We start from the raw sequence: 6,293 nt of genomic DNA, 5'->3' as shown, positions 1-6,293 counted from the left end.
TTTTTTTTTTACATAAGTCCAGAAATGTTAGTCAAAGCTAATTGAATGATGGAGAGAAGCGTCAAACCTCTGGGGAGGCTGTTTTATTTTGGAGCTGGGGCCTTTTTACTCTCAGTGTTGACAAAGCAGACAAAGACCCTGTTGAGGAGTTTAAACAGAAGGCTGATTTGGTGGCAGTCTGGGATGGGATCCTTTTGTGTCCAGCCTGGAAGAATTCATGAGTTTACTTCACTGCTAACGTCAAGACAAACTGGGAAAAAAACCCTCCCTGCTCTGATCTGTTTTGTTAAACTGGCTGAGAAAAGTGTTGGTTTTTGTCACCTTAAAAATAAAAGATGCATAAAAATAAAAAATATGTTATATCACCTTTTTTTTTCCTTAAAAAATTACAGTCTGCATGTAAAATTATTTTAGTACACTGGACTATGATTACCGACTGTTGAGCTAAGTGCCAACATCAGCATTTATGCAACATGTTGACTAATGGAAAATGTCTTCGGCTGAGCAATTAATTAACAGCAAAAGTGAATCACATCAATTTTAATTATTAATTTTCCTCCGAATTTAATGTGTACGAAGTATCATGTTAGTCCTGTTGGTAAGTAGAAGGATTTCATCATGATTATAACATGATGTTGTCTCAGTTAAACTGACTTTTAAAGGGATATTTTTGTAGTTTTTTTAAGATTTTTGAGTATTTAATTAGTGCTCTGCTGATATGTTTTAACACAGTTATATATGTCCATGTTTAGTTTTAAGTGACTATTGATGTAAGATAATGAACATCTATAATGTAGCTTTTCAGAAACATATATCAATAAAGACAATTAGAAATAGGATTTTTTTAATACAAATGCTGATGCAATTAAGAGTATGTCTATATTTTATGAAGTTTAGTGTCAAACCTTTGTTGTACTGCCTTTGCATGAAATCAGTGGCTGGATGGGATCAGCATGTGGTTCAGCTGAGGTTTTAAAGTTGCACAGGTTTCTTCATTAGCCGCCTTTATCGTTAACTAGCAATGCAGACATTTGACATTTTCCCATTAGCTCTTAAAACCTGAGGCTTGACATATTTAACAGGGTAATGTTACTAGATTTTCCCAGGGCTTTGGTCTGAGGTAGGTGCCCCTTTCTTTCACTAACGTCAAATACACACGTTATACTGTAAGTGCAATATGTGACTGAAATCTCCAAAATATTTTCATGATTGCGCAGCTTGTCTTCTAATGGAATAGAAAATACTTTCGTCTCTCGTTTCTACAAGAGACTTTTTGTTCAGAGAATCCAGTGAAAATTTTCATTGCTTCTTTTTAAAACCCAATAATCTGGTAGAAAAATGACTTATTAGTCAGAATTTTTACAGCTGCTGTTAAATATTCCCAGATCCAGACTCTAAATCAAAAGGATAAGTTGACTTCTAGGCCACTAGTGTTTGTATTTAATATTTTCATTGGATGTTTTTTTTATAGTTTGTGATACAAGTGGGATTTCATCACCAGCACATTTAAAAGAAAAGCATGAGAGAGTCGGAGAGAGAAAGAAAACATGCAGAGGAGACTAATGTTGGGAATCAAACCAGGGAAAGCTCAGGGTCTGTAGACCAAATATGGTGCTCAGATCACTGAGCCTCATGGAGACCTTTATGTTGGTTTTCTTGATGCTTTTTACGAGTCTTTTATAAATCACTTCCTGAAACATTTTCTAATAGCAGCAGCAAATTCATCTCCATTGCTGCTGAGGTGCTGTTTTATGCAATGCCCAGAGCCAGATTTATTTTCATTTGTACAAATCTTCATATTTGAGGAACTTCGCTGCTATACTGCTCAGAGTTTTGTCCACTTACAGGTATTTTGTGGAATTAATCCCTCATATGTATCTATATTTAATTTAAGTTATATATCAAGACAAAAAATCTTTTAAATTTTTTATCAGTTTCACAGCACAAATAATAATTATCGATATTGAATAATATTGTATTTTTTTGAGATATTTGGTTTGATTTATCTATGATAGACTGCCTGACTGACTAACATGGTGAAACAGACTGTTAGCATTACAGGAAGGACAAGTCACTTCATCTTTATTTGTTTTAGGGTAAACTTTGCCTAATTCATTCCAGGAAACACTGTTGAACTTTGACCTTTTGAGACTCCTTTGAGTTTGTGTCATACTCATGACTTCAGCTCAGGATATGAGTCAAAGGAGGACAAGGACAATGAGAACATGCAATAAAACAAACTGCCACTCCTTAATTTATTAATTATCACTCCCAGCTGAAACCTTCCATCTCGTTCTTTAGCAGGTTTTAATTAGAACCATTATGATGGTGTGCGTTCAAGATCTAGCTATAAGAAGTTATTTTTTACAGTCATATTAAACCTTTGCCATGAAAACCTGTGGAATAACTCCAGGTTTCTGTTGGTTTCAGTGACTTTAGACTTTAGAACTTTTAAAGTTCAGATTTTTAAATATAGATCATACTTATGTAAAAAAAAAAAATGTAAACATCACCCAATATCTTAGGATAAATGAATACAGGTTCTCCACCTTAACTCTGACTATGACTGTTTTTATATGAAGACTGCCTGGGGGAAGCACAGACTATCCAGACCTTTAAAAAAAGGATTAAAAACATTTCTTTTTAGCAGAACTTACGACTGTTAACCTTTTATAATTATGCCACTGACTAATTTATTCATCTGTATTTTACAGTGATGTTTAGCTTTTAATTTGATTTGATTTAATTTGATGACTTTTACCTGTAGCCCTTTCTAATTTTTCTTAAATACAAAGTGCATTACAAATAAACTTTATTATTATTATGGTTATAAGCACACTAATAAAAGCACCTTTTTAAGCCTAATCTTTTATAGAAAATACTTGGTCATTTTATGACCTTACAGGCTATTTAAAGCATGAAACAATATCTAATGCAGAATAAAAACCAGGAGTGGATATACAGGGGGGCAGAGGGAGGACGCTGCCCACCTGTTGTAGAGCTTTGCCTTCTAAGCTGCCTCCTACTTTTATCTCATTATAGTACTTGGATTTACAAATACCCCCGTTGTCTAAAAGCCGCTTACAGCCTGTAAAAATTAACACTAATATACCAACAATATAATTCTTATATGTTATACTATACTGTAAAAAAAAAAAAATTCTTCCATCATATTATTTGTAATAAGGACTGTTGGTGTGACAGTAATTAAAAATGTCAGGGTTAATATTGTGATATACTATTTTAATAAGGGGACTGTTTTTTTCTTTTACAAGTCGTGATGCTTTTAAAATGCAGATCATAAGTGGAGACATTTGTATTGTCTTCAAAAATGATGGATGATATGAGGGATTTAAGGGAAGATCGAGGGGGTGACAGCTGGAACTAGAACAGTTAGTATAACTGGTGAAGATGAGAAGATCTCAGAATCAGAGAAAGTCGACTGATGATGGAGAAAAGGAAGTCAGGCAGTCCAGCATGTATTTATTATCTGGATAGATTCCAGTGCAGCAAAGATTTTAATCACTTTGAGAAACGTTTTTACAGCCCAGCACAACAAGAGCTCCTAAAAGTAATGGCTGAGATCAGTCCACTACGGTAATTACATCACTTTTCATGAATTTGTCAAATTATTTTATTTATTTTGTGGAAAATTTGTTTTTTCTCAGTTAGCTTATATCCTAAACTTGTCTTTGTTTCTTAGAAGAAAAAATAAAGTGTAAAAGTGTTTTTTTAATATCCAGAGGATTCTATTTATATATGAGAGATTTACTTGCGTATCTAAAGTGCACCGTCATCCTAAATAGACATTGCTATTGTGAAATTTTCTAGATCCACCAATAATAAAAACATTATTAAAGGCTTTCAACTTAACCTATAATTCCCATTGAAGACACTGCAGCAGGAATAATGACTCGGTTAGAGATATTTTACCATGTTAGAGATGTACTCTTCCATTGATTTACATTTAGAAAAACACAGGAAATAAATACTAGAAAAAAAGGCTGGCCTTGTTTATTTTTTTTTTCCCATAGCATGGCAGCAAAATTTCCTCAGCAGTGATGCCTGCTGTCTCGTGTAAAGAATCGTTATATATTGGGAAATCTGTCACACATTAACATCATGTGTCCACTTATAATTAAGCATTAAAACTTTTTGGCGTGACTCGATTATTTATTGTAATCAAACCGATTACAGGGTTTGTAATTAATCCAAATTATTTGCATTTTAATTGAAAACCCTATATTGAATAAAAATAATGTGTTAAACTTAGAAGCAAAGCACCACACGTGTTTATCATTTTTAATCCATTATTCAACCATTAGATCGGTTGAAGGTTTTATCTTGTAGCTTTATTGAAACCCCTGATATTTTATGCAACATCTTTAAAAAGTTCTTCCTATGAAAGTGTGAAAAGCACATGGACATTCATTTTAGCACAATTCCTTCTAGTTAATACGGTAAAAAAAATATGTAGACACAAGTTTTGCACTATTACCTTTAATAGTTTAACCTTTGCTGTAAACAGAAGTTAAAGTTAAATTTCTTAAACTGACAACAGAAGAATGGCAGTAGAGCTGTGCATAAAGCAGAGCCTAACATTTGCTTTTCAACAGTCAATATTTAGTGCATTTAGAACAGACTTTTGATAAACTGAGGCTACTTTATTTTCCTCAAGTCAGTTACTAAAACTATTCATGTTGCAACCAATTTTTCCAGATAGTTGTTTTATTTTCCAGATGTGGAGTTATTATTTTGGCTGTGAGCTGGCTGCAGCTGTGCATCCCGACACATGAGTCTTATTTGATTCATTACCAACTGCCTGCCTGTGGCAGTAAACATAGCGGTTATAACTCCCTGTGCTAACTGCAGGCTGACGTTGTAATGTAAACAAAGTCACGCGCGTGACGCGGCGTACCTGAGTGTTACGTCTATAAAATAACACCTGGGGAGCTACGTTCGGTTCTGTGTTGCTGAGTTTTTAAGCTGTGTACCAACACTCGTGATGCTGGTTGTGTGTTGGGTTTACGGGTGTAAGAGAAACAGTGAATACAAAAGTTTACGCTTGGGACTTTGGTATGTGGTTATATATATATGAAAAAAAAAGATTAAATGTATAAAGATTTTAGTGTTTTTTCCAACAGCAGTCATTCTTCTCAACACAATCTTTATACAGTAATTAATTAATCAAAATTAGCTTGTTAAAGTCCCGGAGTTCTGTCAGAACAGCATATGTTGTTTTAATACACATGTGCAGCAAATAATTATCCCCACATTGAATTTTAGCAGCTGTGTAACATTCAGCAAAAGAAAGTTTATTTTAACTTTTATAACAGAAACTCAGTTTTGATTATACTGTTATATCTTGGATGTAGAAATAGCCAGACATGATTGAAGTTTCCAGGATGGTAAGAGAAGAAGCCTCTATAGATAAAACCATATTAGTCAAAATTTATTTAAAATAAGTTTCTTTGGTAGTAAAATATTTGTGCGCAGAAATTTTAATTTGGGTACATTTTTTTCTTGTTTAAAATCAAAGCAAACATTGGCTGTGGTTTATATTGTGAGTCAGAATTAATTTAGGTTAGATAAAAACCTCAGCTTTGCTGATCTGACAGAGCACCGGCTCTACTTTAAACCAATCAGACAGTTTTTCCGTCTCTTCTCTTTTCTCCTGTTGGAGTCTGGAAGACTTTTGATTAAATGCATCAGGTACGAACTTTTAATTCAAACACCTGAAACTTCTTATTTAGCATGCAACCAGCTCAATTTTCTGCATTCTGAACAAGACTGGTAGTCTTTTGAGATATAAATATTGGCATTATATAGTTAGAGGCCAAAAGAAAACTGGTGCCTTTAAGCTGCAGGTTGTCATTAGTAGAGCTGAATCTTGCTCATTAGGGCTGGGATTCTGTTTATCATAACAGATCTGTACTTGCAGCTGTGGTATGATTTAGTGGAGGTATGCGTGGCTGTATATGCAGGGCATGTATAACGGCAAAAAAGAAGGCGCTGCTTTAACCACAAACATGCAGGCTAAAGCTTTTGCAGGATGGATGTGATTGTGATCTCCAGCTGCCTGACAAAGTATGCAGGTAAACAGAGCAGCTTTAAGCTGTGTGCAGCCCAAATACTCTGATGAAAGTAAAGATATCAGTAGTTCTACCCCTGCTTCATCTTTCTGACCACAAATTCACAGCAAAGGTGTGTTTTACGCTGTTTTACTGGATTCAAAAATAAGACATCAGTGAATACTGAACGATCAAAGTGCCTGAAATTACCAAAAAATGGTG

General features: G+C 34.3%; 1 protein-coding gene across 1 annotated transcript in view; it reads right to left on the bottom strand.

Moving 5' to 3' along the window:
* LOC107098030 (liprin-beta-2-like) overlaps positions 1-6,293 on the bottom strand; it is a 128,060-nt gene that overhangs the window by 50,105 nt on the left and 71,662 nt on the right. The window lies entirely within an intron of this gene.

This window comes from Cyprinodon variegatus, unplaced genomic scaffold, assembly GCF_000732505.1.
Source record: "Cyprinodon variegatus isolate N-32 unplaced genomic scaffold, C_variegatus-1.0 Scaffold741, whole genome shotgun sequence".
NCBI classification, from domain to species: Eukaryota; Metazoa; Chordata; class Actinopteri; order Cyprinodontiformes; family Cyprinodontidae; genus Cyprinodon; species Cyprinodon variegatus.
The sequence above is the reverse complement of the archived record's forward strand: the minus strand, read 5'-3'. Positions and strand labels throughout refer to the sequence as shown.